Source organism: Triticum urartu, chromosome 2A (genome assembly GCF_056163025.1).
Source record: "Triticum urartu cultivar PI428250 chromosome 2A, HENAU_Tu73, whole genome shotgun sequence".
Classification (NCBI taxonomy): domain Eukaryota; kingdom Viridiplantae; phylum Streptophyta; class Magnoliopsida; order Poales; family Poaceae; genus Triticum; species Triticum urartu.
Genome location: NC_141874.1, coordinates 249,130,259 through 249,157,676, shown reverse-complemented (window position 1 = coordinate 249,157,676; position 27,418 = coordinate 249,130,259).

Genomic DNA, 27,418 nt, shown 5'->3' with positions numbered 1-27,418 from the left:
AGGAGAAGGACTTGGCAAAATGTCTAAGTGTCTGAAAACAGCAACAATGTGAAGCCTACTTTTCATGCTTGTGCTAGGCAGCACATAGATAACAAAAATACAAGACTTCCACCACTGTAAATATGGCATGATGGCTCTCATAAAACATGTAGACATCAAGCTCATAGGATGCACACACAAAACACAACGAAAATGACAAATCATCAAGTTCAGTTAACAGACAGCAGTTAACGTCATATAGCAATTTTGCAACGAGGATATGGCATCAATATGGATAGTAACATGCATGCAAATGGCACTAACGTGAAGAACATCATGAGAAAAACATTTTGATATACCATATGGGTGAATCGGAGCACCGATCACGGAGATATAACATGTTGAACAGGGCATCATAATATTAGGGAAATCGGGGACAGACAAAATTTACCACCGGAATTGGATCTAGGGTTTCGGCGTGCGAACTAAGGTTCGCCCGGATCTCGCCGGAGGAGGACGGGCACGGCCGGCCGGAGCTCGAGGAAGGGGTGGCCGGACCCGGATCTGCCGGATCTTGGCTGGAAGAGGACGCCGGAGGAGGACGGCGTGGGAGGCGTCGCGTGTGGGCACCACGGATGGCGGGCAGCGACGAGGGGCTCCGAAAATGGCGCGTGCAGCGGTGGTGCCGGAATGCAATGGAGGAGGTCCGGCGAGCGGGGCACCGGCGGAGAAGGCGGCAGCGCGGGGCATGTCATGCGCGGGCATCGTGGGAGGTGGGCGGAGGAGATGGGCTCGCGCGGGCTCCCCGTAGGCCAAGCGGGCCAGAGCAGTGGCGGGCGGCGGGGCACCACGTGGGGGGAATGGGTTGGCTCAGGTCGGCAGCGCGAGTTGTCCGTCCGCGCCCGGACACATTCGGAGGCCGAGAGGAGGAATTTCTAGGGTTTGGACCCGAAAATGGAGGGGAAGGGGCCTTTTTATAGGTAGGGGAGCTAGGATTGTCCAAATGAGGTGTAGTTTTCGCCCACAAGATCGTGATTCAACGATGGAGAGCATGGAGTGGGTTTAGCTGGGTTATTGGGCTGTTTTGGAGGGGTGTTGGGCTACAAATAGAAGAGGCTTTTAGGGTTACCCGGTTAACCGTTGGGGCATCAAACGACCTCCAAATGGAGCAAAATTTGGCAGGCGGCCTACCGGTGATGTACCAAGGCCACTCGACAAATCTTGACCCATTCCGAGAACGTTTTTCTCCTGCCAACGAAACAAGATTAGAGGGGTGCAACGGGGGCACGAGAGAGCGTCGTATTGCGAAACGGACAACGAGGAAAATGACTGGATGCATGAGACGAACACGAATGCAAAAGAGATGCACATGATGACATGAGATGAAATGCATGACATGGAAAAAATGTAACACGAAGACAAAACCCAACCACGAAGGGAATATCATATCACATAGCCGAAAATGGCAATAGTTGGAGTTAAAAATATGGAAAGTTACATCCGGGGTGTTACACATAGGTGGGGGACGTGCACGAAGAGAAGAGGTCCACGCACTGCGCACGTACTCCCGTCTCTTTCCCATCCACACCCCTGTGGGTACACGGTGGAGCTCATTTCCGTACGAAGAGGTAGCCCACATGGTAATTTGACATGTGTACTGGTTGTTCACTTGATGGAGGATCGTGTACCACGAGTGAACAAACAAATTGCGACTTGACGCGTTATGTTAAAAAAGAGGCAAACCATGCGGGACCTACCTTAGAGGAAAGGCTCTATACACTTGAGATGCTTTGTATGTATTACTTTTGATGTGTCCCGTCAACTCACAGAACTAGGAGAAGCTTGCTTAGTACGCCGTCTCCCCCGCCCACAGGCGCGGTGGCTCGTAGAGTTGCAGGACAAGGAGAAGCTTGCTTACTACGCCTTATGCCCGCTGACTCGCCCATGCGCGCGGTGGCTCGCGGGATGAGGAGAAAATTTTACTACTCCCTCCGTTTACTCCTTGTCCCTACCTTGGTTAGAGAGATTATCATATTGTTTGAAATATATGTCTTTTAGTAGATTTCAATATGAACTACTAGTACATACTCCAAACACTGATGTATATACATGTATTTTAGAGTGTAGATTCACTCATTTTGCTCTGTATATAGTCCATATTGAAACGGACATAATAGTACGCACTCTCCCTCGCCCATCTCCCCTCGACCCTCACTCGACCCTCGCCCACGTGGTGGACATGCAGCAATTCATTCGGTCTTAGATAGCCAGAACAATATATACTGCAGTACCATTATTGCTCGACTTCCTGAAGAGGTGAAGAGCCAAGCGCAAGGTTAATATTTTTGAGATGCGAAGCGCAAGGTTTATAGGAGAGCGAGTAGTAGTAGTACTAGTAGTACATACCAGTGGTATGTACTGTATGAGGAAGAAGGCAACAAGTTGTATGTTTTGCATGACAGTCTCTTCTTACAGGACGTGCTAGACCTAGTGGACCTCATTGTTGCAATGGGAGTACTATCATATATGGCCCGATTCAGAGTGGTGGGTAGCGGGAATAATTCGGAGCTGCTTAGTCTTAAAACCCATGAAGAAGTCCTATCAAAAGGAATAGCCATCCTCTACACGTGCTCCTACGTAAAATGAGTAAATGAGACAAAATGAGAAAGCGACAAAGTAAAAAATATCACCAACCTTTCATCCAGCCCTATTGTATCAGTGAATGACATTTCTACGTCGTGATTGACATGGCTATATTATTAACCATGTTGTGGAGGTAGAAGCGGATTTTTCTTTATTTGGGGAGGTAGCAGTGGATGGATATTCAACGAGGAGTGAAATGATGGTTGATTCCTCAGTCAAACATAGAGAAAGGTGTGCCTCGCGATTTGACGGCTTATTAGTCATTTTTACTACCTATACTCTTTGGCCATATATAATAACCGCGTGGTAGAGTAGTGGGCTATACTTTTAATAACCATGCTCAGAGAGAATAGGTGCACGCACCCACGCACGTAGTACTAGTAGCACTCCTTGCATCTTTTGTGTCATCCCCAACCACACACATGACATGGTGGAGCTCATTTCTGTAAGATGATGCAGCCCATGTGATAATTTGACGCGTCTTGTAGTAGTTACTCACTTATAAATAATGGAGGGTCGAGAACCATGCATGAACGGTGTCGCGTCATTTATAAAAACTTTTTTTCTTTAGTGGCACATACGCAATATAAATAGGTTCATATGGAGAGAAAAAGAAACCACTTCACTATATACATAGCCAGGACGAGCCTACACGGTTGCTTGCTGGGTTGCCCTCTTCACACTCTCTCACACAAAATGACTATGGCCACATCTCTAACATCCGAGCGGATCACGTACGCCGGTGGAAGGGGTGGATGCTTTGTGTAGATGCGGTCGCCGTCGCCGACAGCGAAAACCCATTGTCGGCACGTCCGGATCAGGGGTCCCCACTGAGGGAGTCCTGGATTAGGGGGTGTTCGGGTAGCTGGAATATACCTTCAGCCGGACTCCAGGACTATAAAGATACAAGATTGAAGACTTTGTCTCGTGTTCGGATGGGACTTTCCTTGGCGTGGAAGGCAAGCTTGGCGATGCGGATATTCAAGATCTCCTACCATTGTAACCGATTCTGTGTAACCCTAACCCTATCCGGTGTCTATATAAACCGGAGGGTTCTAGTCCGTAGGATAACTTCATCATACAACAATCATACCATAGGCTAGCTTCTAGGGTTTAGCCTCCTTGATCTCGTGGTAGATCTACTCTTGTACTACCCATATCATCAATATTAATCAAGCAGGAGTAGGGTTTTACCTCCATCGAGAGGGCCCGAACCTGGGTAAAAACATCGTGTCCCTTGTCTCCTGTTACCATCCTCCTAGATGCACAGTTCGGGACCCCCTACCCGAGATCCGCCGGTTTTCACACCGACATTGGTGCTTTGATTGAGAGTTCCTTTGTGTCGTCACTTTTAGGCCCGATGGCTCCTTTGATCATCAACGATGATGCGCTCCAGGGTGAGACTTTTATCCCCGGACAGATCTTCGTCTTCGGCGGCTTCGCATTGCGGGCCAATTCGCTTGGCCACCTGGAGCAGATCGAAAGCTACGCCCCTGGCCATCAGGTCAGGTTTGGAAGCTTAAACTACACGGCAGACATCCGTGGGGATTTGATCTTCGATGGATTTGAGCCACAGCCAAGCGCGCCGCACTATTTTGAGAGGCATGATCTTGCTCTGCCGCCGAACAGTGCCTTGGAGGCCGCACGCGCACCGGTTCCTACCCTTAATCCGGAGCCTATTGCGCCAATCGAGGATGAGCGGCTAGACGTCACCTCAGGGGCTACGATCTCAAAGGCGATCAAGCCGAATGTCAGCCACGCGTTCCGCGTGACCCGTGACTCCGAGGATCTGGATTCCTCTCCGGACTCCGAACCCCCCGCGCCCCTACCGATCGAATCCGATTGGGCGCCGATAATGGAGTTCACCGCAGCGGACATCTTTCAGCACTTGCCCTTCGGCGACATCCTGAACTCACTAAAGTCTCTCTCTTTATCAGGAGAGGCATGGCCGGACTACGGTCAGCAAGGATGGGATGCGTACGACGAAGAAATTCGAAGCCCACCCACCACCCACTTTGTAGCCACTGTCGACGATTTAACCGACATGCTTGACTTCGACTCCGAAGACATCGACGGTATGGACGACGATGCAGGAGACGAACAGGAACCAGCACCTATAGGGCCCTGGAAGGCCACCTCGTCATATGTATATACATGGTGGATACTCCAAAAGATGAAGATGGCGATGGAACAGCGGAGGATGACACCTCCAAGAAACAGCCAAAGCGCCGGCGTTAGCGGCACCGCTCTAAATCCCGCCAAAGCAAAAACGGTGATTCTGGCACGGGAGATAATACTAGCCCGAATAGCGCCGAAGAACACCCCCTACAGCAAGATTCGGCACAGGAAGATGGAGAAGCCAGCCCTCATGAGAGAGCGGCAGACTGAGAGGTTGAGGATGATAACTATATGCCTCCCTCCGAAGACGAGGCAAGCCTCGACGACGATGAATTCGTCGTACCATCAGACCCCGCCGAACAAGAGCGTTTCAAACGCATGCTTTTAGCCACGGCAAGCAGCCTCAAGAAAAAGCAGCAACAGCTTAGAGCTAATCAAGATTTGCTAGCTGACAGATGGACCGAAGTCCTTGCAGCCCAAGAGTATGAACTCGAACGCCCCTCCAAGAGTTACCCAAAGCACAGGCCGCTACCCAAATCAGAGGAGGAAGCACCTACATCACCAGCGCACAACATGGCTGACCGGCCACCTCGCGGCCGCGACAGAGAGGCCTCTTGGCCCTCCACCCAAGCGATGCCCCGGCGCCGTTCAACCAAGGCACGGGAAAATGCGCCACACCTGAGAGACGTACTGGAGGACAAGGCAAGACAAACAATATCGATCTACGGATCGAGCAGGCGCCCCACGGCACGTGACGGTGATCTTCATTCCGGATACAACAAATCCGGCCGGGCCGAACACAACAGACATAGCTCCTTCGAGCTGCGTCGTGATATAGCCCAGCATAGAGGCGCCGCACACCCATTATGCTTCACAGACGAAATAATGGATCATAAAATCCCAGAGGGTTTCAAACCCGTAAAAATCGAATCATATGATGGAACAACAGATCTTGTGGTATGGATTGAGGATTATCTCCTCCATATCCACATGGCCCGCGACGATGATCTACACGCCATCAAATACCTCCCACTCAAACTTAAGGGACCGGCCTGGCATTGGCTTAACAGCTTGCCAGCAGACTCAATCGGTTCTTGGGAGGACCTGGAAGCCGCATTCCTCGACAACTTCCAGGGCACTTATGTGCGACCACCGGATGCCGATGACTTAAGCCACATAATTCAGCAGCCAGAGGAATCGGCCAGGCAATTCTGGATACGGTTCCTAACAAAGAAAAACCAGATAGTCGACTATCCGGACGCAGAGGCCCTAGAAGCCTTCAAGCATAATATCCGCGATGAGTGGCTTGCCCGGCACCTGGGACAGGAAAAGCCGAAGTCCATGGCAGCCCTCATGACACTCATGACCCGCTTTTGCGGGGGAGAAGACAGCTGGCTAGCTCGCAGTAACAACTTAGCAAAGAACCCTGGTAATTCGGATACCAAGGACAAAGTGGTAGTACACGTCGGAATAAGCAAAAGCGCCGCATTAGCAGCGATAGCAACGAAGACACGGCAGTTAATGCCGGATTTAGAGGCTATAAATCCGGTCAGCGGAAAAAGCCATTCAAAAAGAATACTCAGGGCCCGTCCATTTTGGACCGAATACTCGACCGCTTGTGCCAGATACATGGCACCCCCAAAAGGCCAGCCAATCACACCAACAGGGATTGTTGGGTGTTCAAGCAGGCAGGCAAGCTAAGAGCCGAAAATAAAGACAAGGGGCTACATAGTGATGACGAGGAGGAGCCCAGGCCGCCGAACAACAGTGGACAGAAGGGTTTTCCCCCACAAGTGCGGACGGTGAACATGATATACGCAACCCACATTCCCAAGAGGGAGCGGAAGCGTGCGCTACGGGACATATACGCGATGGAGCCAGTTGCCGCAAAGTTCAACCCATGGTCCTCCTGCCCGATCACTTTTGATCGAAGGGACCACCCCACTAGCATCCGTCACGGCGGCTTCGCCGCATTGGTTCTCGACCCAATTATCGACGGATTTCATCTCACAAGAGTCCCCATGGACGACGGAAGTAGCCTGAACCTGCTTTACCAGGATACAGTGCGGAAAATGGGCATAGATCCCTCGAGGATTAAGCCCACAAAAACGGCCTTTAAAGGCGTTATACCAGGTGTAGAGGCCAACTGTACAGGCTTAGTAACACTTGAAGTGGTCTTCGGGTCCCCGGACAATTTCTAAAGCGAAGAGTTAATCTTCGATATAGTCCCGTTTCGCAGTGGCTATCACGCCCTGCTCGGGCGAACCGCATTTGCAAAGTTCAATGCGATACCGCACTACGCATATCTCAAGCTCAAGATGCCAGGCCCTCGAGGAGTAATCACGGTCAACGGAAACACCGAACGCTCCCTCCGTACGGAGGAGCACACGGCGGCCCTCGTAGCGGAAGTACAAAGCAGCCTTCTTAGGCAATTCTCCAGTCCGGCCGTTAAAAAGCCAGACACTGCCAAGCGCGCCCGGAGTAACCTACAACAAGACCGCCTGGCACGTTCTAAGCAGGCGTAGCAATGCGACCCCAACCCCAGCCCTCGCGACATAGCGAAACCAGTGCCTCGCGTACATAACTACGCTCTTGAAATACCATGGGCGCAGGGGAAGGGCACAATACCGGCAAATGCAAAATACGGCTTAAAACGTACTAGGGGCTGCCGAATTCTTTTTTTAATTTTCTCTTACTTTCAGGACTCCATACTTCAGACGACCTGTTCGGCAATTCAACTGCCGCACAAACGATGCAAGATCCAGGGAAGTAGACAAGCCATGCCGCATTATGGAACTCCCAGGTGGTCTCTGTTACGAGCAGTATACCTGTTTTGGCATACAATTCCGCGGCCTGCTCCTGGCCAGGACATGTTAAATAGCCCAATATCTTTTGCTTATCACACTACTTTTATCGTTCTGCTTTGGTAGCAGCCTTTCTATTAACAATGCATAGCTTTTTGTCTATTTTTTGCATTATCCTCCTTTCATATATATGTTTATTAAATGACATGTTGCACCCGTACACCATGGTACGGCAAACACGCCAGGGGCTTCAGTACCCCTCAATATGGTGTGAGAAGCCCGTACACTTTCACAAGTGCGGCACCCCGAACTTATAGCACTATATGAATCGGCTCCGAATCATGATTTGGGTCAATAATTGGGTTTGCCCGGTTCTATGTTTTGGTGCCTTACGTTCCGCTTTATTGGCTAAGGTAGCACTAGGAGAACCACTGCGATTGTGCCCCAGTTGAGCTGGGTTGAGCACCTCAGTGGAGAAAGCTAAAACTGACTGTCATGATGAGGCGAGAGACCGGTCGCTGTTCGAGAGGTTTTTCGAGTCCCTAAAGACTTATGCCGCTTCGAGCAAGGAGCCGGCTTTGTCCGGCCAAGGCATGGATAGCGCCCCGAACTCGGTCTTCCGAACTCGGGGCTTTGCCGAAATTTAAAATTATAGAGTTCTATGGCTAGGTGAGAGTGTTCAAGCATTATAGTCTGATTGCCTGGTTCGTTGTGCTGAGCGCCTCCCTCGAAGGACCCAACTATGGGAAAAAGAGCGCTCAGGTTTATCCCGAACACCCCAGCACTAGTCGCATGGGGGCAGAAGCCGACAACTGGCCATCTCTCAATTTTTTGATAAACGGACGCACAGAAAGTAATATTTTAAATTCAACAAGCATTGCTTAGCGCATATGAAAAAGTTTTCAGCGCATAGGATAAACACGAGCGAGTTCATTCAAAAATTACATCCTTGGTACACTCATCCGCCACAAGGCGGGCACCCGCAAGAACATCCTTATAGTAGTTCTCGGGCTTGCGATGCTCCTTCCCCGGCGGCGGCCCGTCCCTCACAAGCTTCTCACCGTCCAGTTTACCCCAGTGCACCTTTGCACGGGCAAGGGCCCTACGGGCACCTTCGATGCAGACGGAGCTCTTGATGACCTCGAGCCTTGGACATGCCTCCACCAGCCGCCGCATCAGCCCGAAGTAGCTCCCAGGCAGGGCCTCTCCGGGCCATAGCCGAACTATGAAGCCCTTCATGGCCTGTTCGGCCGCCTTGTGGAGCTCGACCAGCTGTTTCATCTGGTCGCTCAAGGGCACAGGGTGTCCGGCCTCAGTATACTGAGACCAGAACACCTTCTCCGTCGAGCTGCCCTCTTCAGCTCGGTAGAATGCGGCGGCATCGGATACGCTGCGGGGAAGATCTGCGAATGCCCCTGGAGAGCTCCGGATTCGGGTAAGTAACAAGTAGTTTACTTTTATATTTCTGCTTTGCATAAAGAATGCCTTACCCGCTGCTATCTTTTTCATCTCCTCCAACTCTTGGAGGGCCTTTTGGGCTTCGGCCTTGGCAGACTTGGCAGTCTCAAGGGCCGCCGCGAGCTCGGACGCTTGCGTCTTTGACTCAAGCTCCAAACTCTCATGTTTTTTCATGACAGCCTGAAGCTCTTGCTGCACCTCGCCGACCCGGGCCTCAAGTTTCTCTCGCTCGGTGCGCTCCGCGGCCGCTTTCTTTTTGGCCTCGGACAGCGCCAGCTTGAGGGTCGCCACCTCAGTCGTGGCCCCTACAATAAGCAGTACAATCCTGTTATTTTTTGCAATCACGTCTTTTTATAGGCACTTTTTTCTACAAGGTATTTTTTACCTTCTTTCTCCTCGAGCTGCCGCTTGGCAAGGCCGAGCTCTTGCTCGGTCCGCTCGAGTCCCTGTTTCAAGGCACCCACCTTTGCAGTCAGTGCCGCGGTGGCTAGTAGCGAAGCCTGCATACGCATATTGACTCTTTGTTGTTAGACTCCTGCGAAATTTAATAGATCCTCTATTCGGCTTTTCTTTCCAAACGCCAAACAGAGCATCAGGGGCTACTGTCTAAGCGGTTATATTCTTACATATTTTTTACATACCTCAAAGCCTGTTAGAAGGCTAGCGCAAGCTTAAGTCAGTCCGCTCTTGGCGGACTGAACCTTCTGGATCACCGTACTCATAATAGTACGGTGCTCCTCGTCGATGGAGGCGCCGTCAAGCACCTCCAGCAGATTGTCCGGCACCTCCGGTTGGACGGAGGCTGCCGGCTCAGAAGTCTTGCTCCTCTTGGAAGGAGTTCGCCTACCGCGGTCCGGAACTGTTGAAGATTCTGGCGCGGTGTCCGGCACAAAGCCGGACTTGGAGCCCTGGGGGGTCTTGTCCCCTTTACTCCTGGAGTCCGGGAGGTTGCCTTGCGGCTCCTCCAGGACCACCTCCTCCTGCCCCGGAGCTCGTTGCGACGCCACTTCAGCGTCATCCGCAGTGTGGGGGGAGACAGCGGGCGGAACTGAGTTCACGTCCGATGAATCCAGGGAGCCGCTCAACAACTCGTTGAGTTCGGCTCGGGGCGGGCTGCATAATTATGTTTGACATTAGGGAAGGCTGTGCAACAAAGGAATGTCATGAGTTACTCTGATATCCGAATACTTACGATTTTGCCGGACGCTTGGCCCTATCTGGCCACTCTTCGTCCTCTTCGGTGTCGGGGGAGTAGTTCGGTGGAGGGGTCTTCCTCTTCCTAGACCCTTCGGCCTCCCCCGTTGGGGCGGCCTTCCTTTTCTTTCCTCCCACCGCTGGAGGGGGAGAGTGTTCTTCTTCCTCCTCCTCGTTCTCACGGGAGGAGAGCGTCTCGGACTCATCGGATGACGAGTCCGACACCACCACATTACGGGTACTCTTTCGAGTCCCCGTGGCCTTCTTCTTCTTGGCCTTCTTCTCCGGCACCACATAAGGCGCCGGAACCAGCAGCTTCACTAGGAGAGCAGGGGCTGGGTCTTCGGGCAAGGGAGCCGAACAGTTAATCGATCCGGACTGCGCCTGCCAAGCCTGTCAAAGGTGAGGGAGTTTAGATCCCGCATAGAGTCAAACTATGAAAAAACTTAACATCCTGTAAAAGGTGAAAATAGCTTACCTCGCTAGCGTGACGCTGCGAGCTGTATCCGCGGTCCTCGGAAGCGGATGTGGGAGCCTCGGCGCCTTTGGTTAGCACCTTCCAGACGTCTTCATACGTCGTGTCGAAGAGCCGGTTAAGTGTTTGGTGCTGCGCCGGGTCGAACTCCCACAGATTAAAGCCCCGTTGTTGACACGGGAGGATCCGACGGACGAGCATAACCTGGACTACATTGACAAGCTTGATCGGCCTGCTCACGAGGGACTGGATGCATGTCTGCAATCCGGTCACCTCTTTTTCGTCGCCCCACAACAGGCCCGTCTCTTTCCAGGACATAAGCCGCGTGGGGGGTCCGGATCGGAACTCGGGGGCTGCGATCCATTTCGGATCGCGTGGCTCGGTGATGTAAAACCACCATGATTGCCACCCCTTCAGGGTCTCCACGAAGGAGCCCTTGAGCCATAGGACGTTGGCATCTTGCCCGCCATGGCGCCTCCGCACTCCGCTTGGCTGCCGCGCACCACCTTGGGCTTGACGTTGAAGGTCTTGAGCCAGAGGCCAAAATGGGGGCGGATGCGGAGGAAAGCCTCGCACACGACGATAAACGCCGAGATGTTGAGCACGAAGTTCGGGGCCAGATCGTGGAAATCCAGGCCATAGTAGAACATGAGCCCCCGAACAAATGGGTGGAGTGGGAAACCCAGTCCGTAGAGGAAGTGGGGAAGGAATACTACCCTCTCATGGGGCCTTGGGGTGGGGAGAAGCTGCCCTTCCTCGAGAAGCCGGTGCGCGATGTCCTTGGACAAGTATCCGGCCTTCCTTAGCTTTTTGACATGGCCCTCCGTGACGGAGGAGACCATCCACTTGCCTCCCGCTCCGGACATTGCTGGAGGAGGTTGAGGTAGGAAGCGCGGGCTTGGCGCTGGAGCTCGAGTGCACAGGTGATGGATAGGCAAAGGAGGAAGAAGGCGTAGGTAAAAAGGTGGATCCTTATCCCCTTATATGGGCGGATGCGGTTGTGCGTCCCCACCAGCCTAGTAAAACTCGCTTGCCTCCCAAGCGCCGTGATAAATGGTGCAGTTGTGTTACCCACGTCTGTATTGATGAGAATCCCGTAAAAGGGGGCACACGATCTCTGCTTTGACAAGACGTGCCAAGGAAACCGCCTCGCTAAATGTGCTGAGGTGGAAAAGTAAAAACGATTCGAGTTAAGGACTTGGCCGTAGTGTGATGTCACGCTGCGGAATACGTCAGCAGATTAGATTTGTGTTGATATTATTCTCTCTATGGCAATATGTGGGAACTTATTTTGCAGAGCCGGACACTATCCTTGGTGTTTAAAATCTTCTTGAAGGACTTGGAGGAGGAACCCGCCTTGCAATGCCGAAGACAATCTGCGCGCCGGACTCGTCGTCATTGAAGCCTGGTTCAGGGGCTACTGAGGGAGTCCTGGATTAGGGGGTGTTCTGGTAGCCTGACTATACCTTCAGCCGGACTCCAGGACTATGAAGATACAAGATTGAAGACTTCGTCCCGTGTCCGGATGGGACTTTCCTTGGCGTGGAAGGCAAGCTTGGCAATGCGGATATTCAAGATCTCCTACCATTGTAACCGACTCGGTGTAACCCTAACCCTATCCGGTGTCTATATAAACAATATTAATCAAGCAGGAGTAGGGTTTTACCTCCATCGAGAGGGCCCGAACCTGGGTAAAAACATCGTGTCCCTTGTCTCCTGTTACCATCCGCCTAGACGCACAGTTCGGGACCCCCTACCCGAGATCCGCTGGTTTTGACACCGACACCCGCCGTTCTCTCTCACAAATCCGGTGAGGTTGCCTTTGTCCCTTGCTCACTGCCATGACACGGGAAGTTGCCGCCTCCCGCCGCCCTCCTCTACGTTGAGCTAAGTCCCAGCATCCCTCAGGTACAACTTCCTTACAGCCGGCTTGCACCACTGCCCCAGCTGCCCACGTCGCTCCATGTGGATATTTCTCTACTTCTTTGCCCCGCACATACCTCTACTGGCTTCTACTATATTTGTGATGAGTTTATGTCTCATTAACCAGTCCTAGTAATCTTATTCTAATCAAACTTCTTCAATTTCTTTGCCACAAGGATGCTCATCTCGATTTTAGTGAAACTGCCTAAAATGATCCGATGGTCAAAGAGTTGCAAACTTCATTTCATCGGAAGATTCAATGTCCCTAGCAAATTAAAGCCTGTTAGGGTTTAGGGTTCAAGGGCTATGGACTGCATGGATTGTGTTTTTCTTTAGTTATCTCTGTTCCAAAATAAGTGTCATCTTTAGTAGTAGTACAACTTTGTACTAAAGTTTTCATAAAATTGAGACACTTATTTTGGAACGGAGTGATTACATATTGGCTATGATCTATGAATCATTGAGATGCAATAGCATGCATGTTAGTCTCCTTTGTATTTGATGAAATCTTGCAATGGGGAAACCCTGGACGCAAGATACATGAAACAGAAGCTGGAAGCTTCATTGCATTGTACAAATTTATCTCGCTAAGATATTACAATACATACTATGCTACTATGTAAAGAGTTAGGTGTCACACGGTGTCCGGAAAATATGTTGGTAGTGTGAGGTGGGCCATGTAATCACTAAGCATTCGTGTTTTCACTGCTTTCGCACTCCTCCGCTATAAGAATGGAGAAAAATGTAATCTAGTACCTCCTTTCGCCAAAACATGCGACATCTAGCTGTCATAACACCTCAGTAATAATGACCAATGAGCCGTCAAATCATAGACCCAGCAGTAAGTTGGACGCACGAAGCAACCATCACTCTTGAATCCGCTTCTCCCTTCAACGTAGGCGCCGGTGAGAGGTCGCGTCCGCTCTGCCCGGGCAGGAATGTGGCACCGATTCTCTAGAGTGGCGCTGACTGTTTCAGGGGGGAAGCGCGCGCAGGCGTTGGAGGGGCTTTGGGTGGGCCAGGCTGGTCAGGAGCGGGCATGGCAGCTGTCTTGACCGGACGCCCGAAAACGAGACGAAGCACCGACTCTTGCGGCTAAATCTTACAGTACACACCATCTCTCTGTAGGCGTAGGTCGATGTGTCGCTCTTTCTAACACACACGCACTATTAAGACACACACACACACAGAGGTTCATAGAATATGAATGTCGTGCGAGTGGGAAGCCATAGGAAGTGAGATAAATTGAGTACGTACAAGAAGAGAAGTGTCGGCGCCCTGGGAACAGGGGTACCCAGACTTGCCTGCCTGCGGCCTACGGCATGGCTCTACTGGCAGCATGGTACGGCCCATCTTCATTAACAACCACTCAACACCCTCGCGAGGGGCCAAGCCTCATGAGGTGGATGACACATATCCTCCTCGGGGGCAGCCTCACAAGGCTGGCTGCCGAGGAGCGGAGATATCAAGGTGGGGGCACCTTGCGAGGTTCGCATGATGTGAGCCATGACGACCGAAGCCAGGCGGGCGCCAGCAGGCGCAGATTGCCAGTTTCCTCTTTGGTGCTAAAAAGGAAGGCACATGCGAGGAGTCCCGAGGCATCCGGCAAAGGTTTTGGATATCGTTGCAACAAGACCAAGACCAGCAGGACGACAGGACGGAAGTCACCACGGAGCCCATAGCTGCATCACCACCAGAGCCTTTGGCAGGCGAAGACCACCTTTTGTCAAGATAACTTGTACTAGTTGTGTCCCTTCAAAATTGGCTGTTGTGGGATCCCATCCCGCCTAACATTTGGGAAGAGGACCAGGGCCTCTATAAATAGGGCTAGCCACCACCATAGCAAGGGACGGATCATTCGGACCATCCTCAGACACACCAGCTCATCGAGCTCTAGAACACCTCTCCTTAGGAGGCTGTTTGTCCACTATACAGATTCATCCTAAGCCCACGAGGCAATCCACCACACCACACTGGAGTAGGGTATTAAATCACAACGGTGGCCCGGACTAGTATAAACCCTCGTGTCTCTTGTTCCTTGGGGTCGGCGAGCTAGGCCTTCAGATCGTTGCGAGAGCGAGCTAGGAAGAGAGGGATCTTCGTGCACACCCTAGAGTTCGAACCTCAAGGGTTTGCCGGAACCCCGAATCTGACATTTGGCGCGCTAGGTAGGGGGCGCCGAAGCTTCACTCCTCCAGCAGCTTCACCTCCCCGTTCGCACCCCCATGGCCGGCACCGCTCCTCCAACTAGACCGACGGACACCCGCGACAGTGTCGTGGGGCTCAGGGCCCTCACCCCGACCTTACGGTGGGTGTAGTGGCCGCACAAGTTCAGGTTGGAGATGCCACCCCTCTATGACGGCGCGGCGGATCCGTCGACCTTCCTGTTGGCGTACGAGGAGGCCGTTTTGGAGGCTGGAGGCGACGAAAAGGTCATGGCCAACTGGTTCCCCATGGCCCTCGCCAGTGCGCCGCGTGCCTGGCTTCTCAACCTACCCGGATCCTTTGTGGCTTCTTGCGAGGAGCTGCACGGCCTTTTCATCGCGCGCTTCACAGCGCCGGTGCCTATCGCCGGCGCGACCCTCCTCGGCGGCTCGCAGGCTCCGCCCTCGGACCGCCATGTCAAGAAGTTCTTCCACTAGATCTGTGCTGCCTCTGTGCAGCCAGGAGCCCCTCCAGGATGGGCGGCGCCCAAGGCCAACCTCACCTTCGACTCAGGGGACCACCCCGCTACCACTGCTGGCTCGGGCCTGCTCCCAATGCACTGCACACCCACCATCTACAATGTCGCCATGACCAAGACCCTCATCGACGACGGAGCTAGCCTCAACGTGCTCTCCGTGGAAGCTTTCGGCTTGCTTCACGTGCCGTACGGCCGGCTCCGCCCCACCAAGCCTTTCTCCGAAGTCGATTGCAGATCCACCAGCCCCTGGGGCAAATACGCCTCCCGGTCACCTTTGGTAGCCGGGACAACTACCGCACCGAGATGATCGACTTCGACATCGCCTGCATCAGCCTCCCATACAACGCCATCCTTGGGTACCCTACCTTGGCTCAGTTCATGGCAGTGCCCATCCGACCTACAACCTCATGAAGATGCCAGGCAGTAGCGGCATCCTCACCGTGGCTGGAGACACTAGGGAGGCTTTGAAGACCCTCAAGCTCGCCTTCAGGGCCGCCGCAACGGCACGCCCGGCCGATGTAGCTGCCCCAGGGGCTAAGGGGCTGCACCAGCGAAAAAGAAGCAGCTGTTCACTCAGGATCAACCGAAACGAAGCAAGTGCCGGTAGAGGGGGGCGGATCCTCGGGAGCCACCTTCACCAGAGGCGCCAACCTTGACCCGGATCAAGGGGAGGCGTTGGTGAAGTTCCTACGCATGAACAAGGAGGTATTCCCCTAGGAGCCCAAGCAGCTGGTAGGGGTCCCAAGGGGGGTAATCGAACATCAATTAAGTGTGTGCCCCAATGTGCACCCTGTGAAGCAGAAGGCGCGACGGTAGTCCACGAAAAAGCAATCCTACATTCTCCAGGAAACTCGCAAACAACAAGCAGCAGGCATCATTCGCGAGGTCCGGTACCCGGAATGGCTGGCGAACCCGATCGTCGTGTGCAAGAAAGGCGGGAAGGAGCGCATGTGTGTTGATTTCACCAAACTCAACAAAGCGTGCCCCTAAGACCCGTTCCCACTCCCGTGCATCGACCAGATCTTCGACTCCACCACCGAGTGCGACCTGCTGTGTTTCTTGGATTACCACCAGATCAAGATGGGGGTGGAGGACGTGGAGAAGAAGGCCGTCTTGACCCCGTGTAGGGAATACTGCTACACCTACATGCCATTCAGACAACGCAACACTGGGGCGACCTTCCACCGGTTGATGCACATCGCCCTAGGCCAGCAGCTAGGGAGAAACGCTGAAGCCTACATCGATGTCATCATGGTAAAATCTCGGGAGGCAAGAACCCTCATTACGGACCTGGAGGAGACTTTCACCAGCCTGTGCCAGGTGGACCTGCAGCTCAACCCGGAGAAGTGCGTATTTGGTGTCCCCTCCGGCAAGCTACTGCGCTTCCTCATGTCGCATAGGGGGGTTGGAGCCAACCCGTAGAAGGTCAAGGCGATAGAAGACATGAGCCCACCGCAAACTCTCAAGGGAATGCAGAAGCTCACAGGCTGCGTGACCTCGCTGGGGCGCTTCATCTCCAAGTTGGGGAGTGTGCCCTGCCATTCTTCAAGCTGATGAAGAAGAAGGGCCCGTTCGAGTGGAACCTCAGGTGATGGTACCACCTCGTCCCCTCGAGCCCCTGGTGCTCTACCTGGCCGCCACGCCCCACTCAACCAGCGCAGCGTTGTTAGCTGCCCAGGAGGAGCGCCAGGCCAAGAGCACGCCGCGTAATACCACACCTTCAGCCAGGACGATGCGGTGCCGAGACAGCGTCACTAAAGCCACGGCGACACCCGCGGATGATCAGGCCCCACAAGACGGCATTTCTGGGCCTGCGGAGGCCCCGATGGGTGACCAAGCTGCTGAGGTACCCCCACCTGATGAAGCGCCACAACCTCCAGAGGCCACAGGCTCCATCGACGCTCCCGCCGTCATTGCGCACCCGGTATACATCGTCAGCACGGTGTTACGGGACACAAGAGCATGATACCCCATGCCATAGAAGCTTTTGCTCGTGCTCCTGGTGGCCTCACGCAAGCTGCGTCATTACTTCCGAGGCCACCCAATTAAGGTCGTCTCAGCTTACCCACTAGAGAGGGTGCTCCGAAGCCCCAACGCTGCGGGAAGAGTCGTTGAGAGGAACATCGAGCTGCAAGCGTTTCAGCTGGAGTTTAGCACAACCAGGGTCATCAAGGGAGCCGCCCTCGCCGACTTCGTGGCAGAATGGACCGACGTTCTGGAGACCGAAGCAGGCAAGAGCCGATCCCTCTCGCCAGGAAGTGAAGCGCCAGGTGGCTGGGTCATGTACTTCGATGACGCTTTCGCACGCCAAGGTGCGGGGGCTGGCGCCGTGCTCATCTCACCTACCCAAGACAAACTATACTACACCGTGCAGCTCTGCTTCCAGCGAGGCGAGAAGGTCTCCAACAACATCGCGAAATACATGGGGCTGATCGCCGGCGTCCAGGCTACAACATCCTTGGGGGTGAAGCGCCTCACCATGAAGGGCGACTCCCAGCTTCTTGTCAACTTCTCCAACAAGGTGTACGAGCCACGGGACGAGCACATGGAGGCGTACCTCACTGAGGTGCGCAAGATGGAGAAGCAATTGTTGGTCCTGGAACTGCAACATGTCCCACGCGGCACAAACAAGGAAGCTGATGAGATCGCCGAGAGAGCGTCAAGGCGCCAGCCCCAAGAGCTTGGTATCTTCGAAGAGCGACTTTTCAAGCCCTCGGTGGCCCCCTCAGCCACGGAGCCTGCACCGCCTCAAGAGGAACTCCCCCAGCCACTAGCCTCGGGAGCCCCCGCCTGTGGCCCGACCTCGGGAGCACACCTGCTCCTGGCACTCAAGACACAGGAGGGGTGCTGGACCGAGGAGCTCAGGGCATACCTGGTGCAAGGAACGCTGCCGGAGAAAGAGGAGGATTTGGAGCACGTGGCCCGACAGGCTACGGCATATTGCATCTAGGACGGTGTGTTGTACAAAAAACGACCAAATGTTGTTTCCTTGTGATGCATCTCCAGCAAGAAGGGGAGCGAGATGCTAGCTGACATACACGGCGGGGACTACGGGCATCACTCCTCGTCGCCCACTCTGGTTGGCAAGGAGTTCCACAGCGGGTTCTACTCGCCCACGGCACTCAACGACGCCACCGAGCTGGTAAGTTCCTGTGAGGCCTGCCGGTTCCATGCCAAGCAAATCCACCATCTTGCCCAGGGCCTCCAGACTATCCCATTCTCATGGGCATCCACGGTATGGGGGCTGGATATCCTGGGTTCGTTCCCTCGGGTGCCCGGGGGCTACCGCTACCTCTACATCGCCATCGACAAGTTCACCAACTGGGCAGAGGTCGAAGCGGTCTCCACCATCCCAGTCGGGTCGACAGTTAAGTTCATCAAGGGCCTCGTGTGTCGGTTTGGGGTCCCTAACCGCATCATCATAGACAACGGCTCACAATTCACTAGAAATCTCTTCAAGACATATTGTGCTAACCTTGGAACGCAGATATGCTACGCCTCAGTGGCACACCCCAGGAGCAATGGCCAAGCCGAGCGTGCCAACGCAGAGGTCCTAAGAGGCCTCAAGACCAAGACCTTCAAGAAGAGGCTCGAGGCCTGTGGTAATGGGTGGAAGAACGACCTCCAGTCCATGTTGTGGTCCATTCTGCGCCACCGCCACCAAGCCAACAGGCGAGACCCCATTCTTCCTCGTCTACCAAGCTGAAGCAGTTCTCCCTCACGAGGTCAAGCATCACTCCGCGTAGGTCCTTGCGTTTGAAAATGCATGTCAGAACGCTATGCGAGGGATGGACCTTGTGCTGGGGGAGGAGCGCCCAATCAAGCCTCGCTTCGGGCGTCAAGATACCAGTAGACACCATGACGGTACCACGGCCGCAGCGTCTGCTCCAGGACGCTCGAGGTGGGTGATCTTGTCCTGAGGCGGGTGCTCTCTAGGGAAGGGCTGCATATGCTCTCACCCATGTGGGAGGGCCCATTTAGGATTGCCCGTGTCTCCAGGCTTGGCGCCGCATGCCTGGAGGCGCATGACGGGATCCCCATCCATAATGCCTTGAACATCCAGCACCCCTCGATGTTATACCCATGAAGCAAGGCCTAGTGCCTATGAATGTCTCCGCTCGTGACACTCTCACGTAATAATGAGTGGGGCTTTACATGGCCCGGAGTCTTTGGAGTGCCACCCTCGGGCCTCGGGGGCTCCCTCCCACGTCCTAGTGGCAGCACTTAGCTCCGCGCTAGTGAGATGACTAGACTAGGTGCCAGACACGGTTGTTCATTTGATTTCTGTAGTTGGCTTGCACCCCCTTTTTGATAATGGAATTTGAAGTTCTGGCGTTTCTTGATGTCTTGGTTGAATGCCCTCTTCTCTCTGATTCTTGCCCCGGTGCTTTGTTTTGCGCCAGGGAGGGTGGCAGTTGCCTGACGCTCTCCCTCGCACGCCTAGTGAGGGGGTGGATAGGTGTGCCTGCATGCGCGCTCCTATGGTCTCCGCGAGGCGCCCTCAATTGAGCTTGTGATCAGCACACACCCCCTTTAAGTCCGTGCCCCACAGGTACCGCGATGTTGTGCGCTAGGCCATGACCAGCCCATGCCTGAGGCCTCGCGCAAAGAGGGATAAGAATTTCCGAACGAATTTTCGCGGCTTCGTGATGTCGCCCGAGTTGGCAGCAGGGAAGCCCCGCCGGATGCCAGGAGGCGTGCGCCCTCAGAAGGTGGAAGCTACCCCAGATGCATCAAGCTAAGTTATTCCTCTATGCCTGCATAAACCATAGATTCCACAACACAACCCTGAAAAAATAAACATAGCGCAAAGCAGCATAAGCACAACGTTTCATTACACGCCCTCGCAGGGCCCCATACTTGTTTCTTGTAATACAGGAGGAAAGGAAAGGACAGGCAAAAGCGGCTCCCTACGACGCGGCTGCTCACGAGGATCAGCCCCTAGCGCCCCTGGACTCAGTCAGATCCCTCCTCGCGCTTCACTGGGGTGCGGCGACGTGGCGGCTGGTCGTAGCCACTGCTGTTGGAGCTTTTGCCGGAGGAGGAGCTACCGTTGCCGCATGAGCAGCCGCCGTCTCCGAGGGGAGTTCACCCTCAACCTCGTCATGGTCGTCGCCAATGTCGAGCACTTCATCACCATCGTCGCCCATCTTCCCCAAACGCCCTCATGAAGAGGGTCGCGGCACCGTCATACTTGAAGTGGAGGGTGCACCGCCTGCTCAGACCGCACGTGCGGGCAAACATCTGGCAGCCGCAGGCCATGGATACGTTGCCCGTGACGGAGACCTCCACCGCGACCCACGAAGCCTTTCTGCAGCAGTCGTCAGTCTGCAGCCAAAGGCTGCTAGGACCCATGGTTGGCAGCTAGCCGGCAAAGAAGCGCGGAAGCTGAAGCCAGGTGCCGGCCGGGTTCTCCGACCACACGACGAACTCCGGCAGGATCTCTGACGAGTGGAAGCGCGACCAGGGAGGCCGAGCGACCATAGCATGGATCCCTTCATGGGCAGGACATTCGCATCTCGGGCGGCTCCCCCAGCGCAAAGAGACGTCGCTGCGGCTGCCAGGGACGCCGCCGGACCCCGAGGAAGTTCGTCCGCGCCCACGAGGGACCACGGCGGGGGTTGCGGCATGCTTGCGGGGGTGACCACGCCCCTCCTAGGCGGTGGCGAGCCGGACCCCTCTTGGCGAGCCTTCCCCTTCTCTGTGGCCGAGAACCTCTTTGTCGGTGTCATGAGTGTCGCTGCAAGGCGGTGGAGCAAAGAGGAAGAAGAAGCTTGCGGAATGGAGGAAGAGATGAGCAACGGGGGATCCGCCCCTCTAATCATTTATAGCCAGAAGGAGGCCAACCGCCGGCCTCCACGATCGCAGGTAACGATGGTTTTTTCTGCATGCAGTAGGGACTCGTCAAGCCGAACGGTTGCCGAGGCAGCGTGGGGAAGCGGAGATGCCCACGTCCTTTCAATCGCCACGCATCAATCAAGGCCGCAGGCAGTGAGGGCCAGCGGCGCTCCACACTTGCCCTTGGGCCCAGGGGGCTACTGCCGGCGTCCTAGGAACGGGGGTACCCAAACTTGCCTACCTGTGGCCTATGGGGTGGCCCTACCGGCAGCCCGGTATGGTCCATCTTCATCAGCAACCATTCAATACCCTTGTGAGGGGCCAATCCTCGTGAGGCAGACGACACAGGACCTCCTCGGGGGCAGCCTCACTGGGCTGGCTCCCGAGGAGCAGAGATATCAAGGTGGGGGGCACCTCGTGTGGTTCACATGACATGAGCCATGACGACCGAAGCCAGGCGGGCACCAGCGAGCGCAGAGTGCTAGTTTCCTCTTTGGTGCTAAAAAGGCAGGCGCGGGCAAGGAGTCCCGAGGCATCAGACAAAGGTTTCCATATCGGTGCAACAAGACCGAGACCAGCAGGACGGCAGGACGGAGGTCACCGCGGAGCCCACAACTGCATCACCACCAGAGCCTTTGGTAGGCGAAGACCACCTTTTGTCAGGATAACCTATACTAGTTGTCTCCCTTCAAAATTGGCCGTTGTGGGATCCCTTCCCACCTAACATTTGGGAAGAGGACCAGGGCCTCTATTAATAGGGCTAGCCACCACCATAGCAAGGGACGGATCATTCGGACCATCGTCAGACACACCAGCTCATCGAGCTCTAGAACACATCTCCTCAGGAGGCTGTTTGTCCACTATACTGATTCATCCTTAGCCCACGAGGCAATCCACCAGACCACACTGGAGTGGGGTATTACACCACAATGGTTACTCGAACCAGTATAAACCCTTGTGTTTCTTTTTTCTTGGGTTTGGCGAGCTAGGACTTGAGATCATTGCGAGAGCGAGCTAGGAAGAGAGGGATCTTCGTGCACACCCTAGAGTTCGAACCTCACGGGTTTGCCGGAACCCCGAATCTGACAAGAAGATGTGACGAATATTCCATCAAACCTAGACGGAGGAGTAGTACTCCCTCTTCTAGGTGTTACGTTTTCTTACGAAATCAGATATTCCCAAAATGTTTAGGCGTCGTCCATTAACTTCGCATCTCAATCCCCTACTGGCCTTGTTGCTAGCGAGCATTGTTACTTACTCTGCCTTGTTATCTCCCCCGAAAACTCAATGCACGGAGCGCAACTATGCGTTGATATGTCAAGGAATCAATGTCGTCTTGCATGTGAGTTAATACGTGGCCCTGCACTGTAGCTAAAATGGCATCTCTTAATTGTTGTGATGAATTGTTGCGTTTAGAGACAGAAATCAGGGCTTTGATTGGACGAAGGACCGGTCAAGTTTCACCTTCTCCTCCAATCTGGTTGCACCTTGGTCCCGCTGCACCTTCTAACGTGACTTACACCTAGACGGAGGGAGTTGTACGAGATACGGTGGCACACTGGCTTAGGTCGAATACTAGTGCCCAGAATTATTGGAAGAGAGCAAACTGTACAAACTAAATAATTAAAATTGAATTTCTCGTTTTTTCGAAATGGAGGCAAAAGATTTGCCTCATCCACTAAATAAGAATAGAGTTTCATAGTTTGTACGTGACAATACAAATAAACGGCATGTCAATTACTCTCAATATGCCCTAGTTTCTTGGCACCCGCTGTAGCCCTTAGTTCATATGGTGTCACACTGACTTGGGCCGAATACAAGTGCCAAAAATATTTAAAATTGGAGGATGGTGTAGCCCACCTTTCCGATATTTTGACTGTGTGGTTCAGTTGTTGTTCACTTCGGACGGTCGTGTACCATAGGTGAACGTTAGTAAGCGCGACCGGGAGGCGTCCAACATTAATTGCGAGTTCACTCCTTCGAGTGTTAAATTTTCTTCACATATTAGCATTGCCCCTAGTATTTTTCTTCGCTGTGTTAAATAAAGAATTCCGTTTAGTGCACAATTTAAAATTATTTTTATGGAGAGAAAAAAACCACTCCATCTATATACGCTGCAGCCTCGGCGCTTGTTTTCTAGTGTTTGCTCTCTTCACACACTCTCTCCACTATATATACACACGCTGGAGCCTCAGCGCCTGTAGTTGCTCTCTTCACACTCTCTCACCCTCTCTAGATCTAAACAAGACTTCGTTGGTCTCTCTCTCTCTCTCTCTCTCCCCTCACTGCTGGTCAAACAGCCGGCAGGATCCGTCCCCGGGAAGGGAAGGAGGCTTAACATTGTCGTTGTCAGCTAGGGAGGGAATCCACTACTGGCACAGCTGTTCTCATTGCCAACGGCGGCATGGGAGGGCCTCCGACCCATTATTCCTCGCTGCCATACATAGTGTGGGAACATCCGCCTCCCTTCGTCGACTGAGCCACACCCCGAGAACCTTAAGGTATAATTTACTTATTCCACATGCATTGCTCTAACTGCATGTGGGCTTTTTCCGCTTCTCCGCTCGAATCTAGGTGTTGGATCAAACATGAAAGTAGTGGGGAAAGTTGTATAGCATGAATCTAGAACGTGGTTCAAAGAGGAAAGGAAGCTAAAAGTAGTACAGGCTGGCTATCCAGCACCTATGTTGGTCGAAAAGGGAAAACAATGACAAACATAGTACGCACATCTGTAACGAACTGATCTTTTTGTTTTGGGGGACAAGGCTGTAGAGTTTGAGCAGGACTAGATTTGCTGCCCTCACATCGGGAAAGATGTCTAAAGATAACAAAATTGGGACCAACACAAATATGCCCCTTGGCTGGTTGTTCTTTGTTGCAATAGAATATGCATCACCCCTTTATACATCAGTAGATGCACATGGTGCTGGTGCGTCCACTGTCCCGTACAACTCTTTAGCTGTTATTAATCTAAGGCCCTATTTAATTAAAATGTCCTAGGACTTTTTGTAGTCAAAACTAAAAAGTCCCTAGTCCCTACCTGTTTAGTTCCAGGGACTAAACATGGACTAGAGGTTATTAAATGACATGCTAAAAGACCATGTTACCCCTAGTAGTGAACTAATAGATATAAGGTGCGATGCGGGGCAGGGACAACTATTGGAAAAAGTCCCAAAAAGACTCTCCCTCAGGGTCTTCTTTCTTTAGTCCCAAGTACCCACGTTTAGTCCCTAAAAGTCCCTCCTATTTGGCTTAGATGGGACTAAAAGGGACTTTTTTAGTCCCTACACCAAAAAGTCCCTGTAAACAAACACCCTCTAATAATGCCACTGGAAAATTGAAGCAATGCCACAGTTAAAAGAAAATTACATGTTTAATGTATTTTATTGTCAATATAATCTCTCTGTTAGTATGAATCAATGCCACTGTTTGAGAAATGCTATTGTCTTGCTTTCTCTCTGATTTAGATAAGTTAGATGCTTCTTTTTGTTGGCTTCTCTCTCATCCACCGTTATTGACCACTAGTTGTTTCCTTTTAAGCTCTGTGTAAACAGGGCTATCTACTTCATCTCGTTGCTATTCTGACCTTTTGTTGCACTGCACAAAACACTTTTGTTTTAAGAGTGTTTTGTGCAGTTCAACCAAAATGTCACACCGACAACGTTTCTTTATTGCTTGATCTTAGTGGAGCTGGACAAGAGGGTATCTGATTTCCTATCCGTGTTGGCAAATTTGGTTTAGATCTTCTTTTTGTGAGTTGTTTGAATTTCCCGTCATGAGAGGTCACTACTAGCCTTCTTTCACATTGTGCAGTGTGCTTTCATATGTTGTGCTAATTATATGGTAATGTTGGTTGATTTTGGTGAACTGCACAAATGGAGACAAGACATCCAATCTGTATGTGGACCGTAATATCCCATTGAGTTAAGATAAGGATATTTCACAACTGTTGGCCTATATTTTGCCACTTTCATCAAAAAATTAATGATGTTGTTTAGTGCTATACTTGTGCTCCCTACTTGACATGCCAAATCTTACATTGAAGGCGAAGATTGTCTATTTTGAACCAAGTGATGAAGGAAAGAACAAGCGAGAGAAAAACAAAATCAACTCCCGGTGCTATAATCAAGCACTAGAACTGTTGTCGATGTCAAAACCGGCGGATCTCGGGTAGGGGGTCCCGAACTGTGCGTCTAAGGCGGATGGTAATAGGAAGCAGGGGACACGATGTTTACCCAGGTTCGGGCCCTCTTGATGGAGGTAATACCCTATGTCCTGCTTGATTGTTCTTGATGATATGAGTATTACAAGAGTTGATCTACCACGAGCTAGCCTATGGTATGATTGTATATGTTGTCCTACGGACGAAACCCTCCGGTTTATATAGACACCAGAGGGGGCTAGGGTTACACAGAGTCTATTACAAGGGAGGAGATCTACATATCCGTATTGCCTAGCTAGCCTTCCATGCCAAGGAGAGTCCCATCCGGACACGGGACGAAGTCTTCAATCTTGTATCTTCATAGTCCAATAATCCGGCCAAAGGATATAGTCCGGCTGTCCAGAGACCCCCTAATCCAGGACTCCCTCAGTAGCCCCTAAACCAGGCTTCAATGACGATGAGTCCGGCGCACAGTATTGTCTTCGGCATTAAAAGGCGGGTTCCTCCTCCGAATACTCCATAGAATATTTTGAACACCAGAATAGTGTCTGTCTCAGCAAAACAAGTTCCACATACTACCGCAGAGAGAATAATATTTGCACAAATCTAATCTGCTGATGTGTTTTGTCAGCACAACATTACGTCATGGCCCGGTCATTATTTGAACCGTTTTTCTCAACTAGCACTGCACATATCGCGAGGCGGTTTTCTTGACACGTCTTGTCGAAGCAGATATCGTGTCCCCCTTATTACGGGATTCTCATCAATATGGATGTGGGTAACCCACTCGTGCCCGTTGGTATGACTCCTCAATTTTAGGCGAGCCCCAAAACGGCCGCGAGGAGGATGCTTGACATTCACCCTTTTTATAAACAGGCCAAGACCTGTCCCTTTTTCCTCTCGCGGTCAATCGAATCCTTCCCCCACCTCGAGTTCCAACACCCCAGACTCAGGTCAGGCGCTTCAGACCTTCAACTATGTCCGGATCCAACCTCCAAGCTCAATGGATGCCTTCCTCTATCACAGAGGAGGACATCAAGAAGCTGAGAGAGGCCAGATATCTGACCATCGTAATCTCGCACAAGCTGCCTGCCCGGGGGTAGGTCATCCCTACTCCCGAACCCAACGGGAGTATTGTGTTTGTCTCTCACTTCCTCTGAGGACTAGTCCTCGCTATGGATCCCTTTGTCAGGGGACTCATGTTCTATGATGGGCTGGATTTCCACGATTTGGCCCCGGATTCCCTCCTTCACATCTCGTCGTTCATCGTCGTATGTGAGGCCTTCCTCCACACTACCCCTCACTTCGTCCTGTGGCTAAAGACCTTCAATGTGAAGCCTAAGATGATCGAGGGGCGGCACGTAGAGTGCGGAGGTGCCGTAATAAGCAAAAGCGCTAACACTCGATGGCCAGAGGGTTCCTTCCCGGAGGTATCCGGTTTGTGGCAGCAGGAGTGGTTTTATATCACAGCTCCTTGAAGTGCCAAGTGGGCAGGCATCCTTGCCTTTCGCTCGGGCCCCCCATCACAACTGACGTCATGGATCAGCGAGGGGCTAAACTGGGGTTCGGTAAAGGATGTGCTGATATTGCAGAATCGCATCCGAGATCTCATTGAGAGAGACGTCAACCTGGTCACGGTGATGTAGGTCATGCTAGTTCGCCAGGTCCCTCCTTGCAAACGTAGACCTCTCCGTTTGTGGGAGTTCAACCCGGAGGGACCGCGAATCATTCAGCACTTCCTCGGCACTTCCTCGGCATCACAAATAAAGTGTCCGGACACCACCAGGGATGCGGGTCTGAGCTGTAATCGCCCGGATACCCAAGTAAGTAATCCCATGGACGAACACACTATTTATCTTATTCATCATAACATCCTTCTGAGAAGTCGCCCTTTGACCAGGACTGGATAACAAAGGCGAAGATGATCAGGTGTCCGCCCCCCTTCCCGAGGGCTTGGCTAATCCAGTACTAGACAGAATGCTGGAGCCGACGCCTTATCAAGTGCCCTCGAAGGAATATAAATGGGAGAATAAAGAGGCCGGAAGCTATAACACCCTCGATGTGGCTATATCTCCCACGTGTCGAAGCACGACTTAGAGGCATAACCGCATTGAAGGCAATGTCGCAAGAGAGGTAATCTT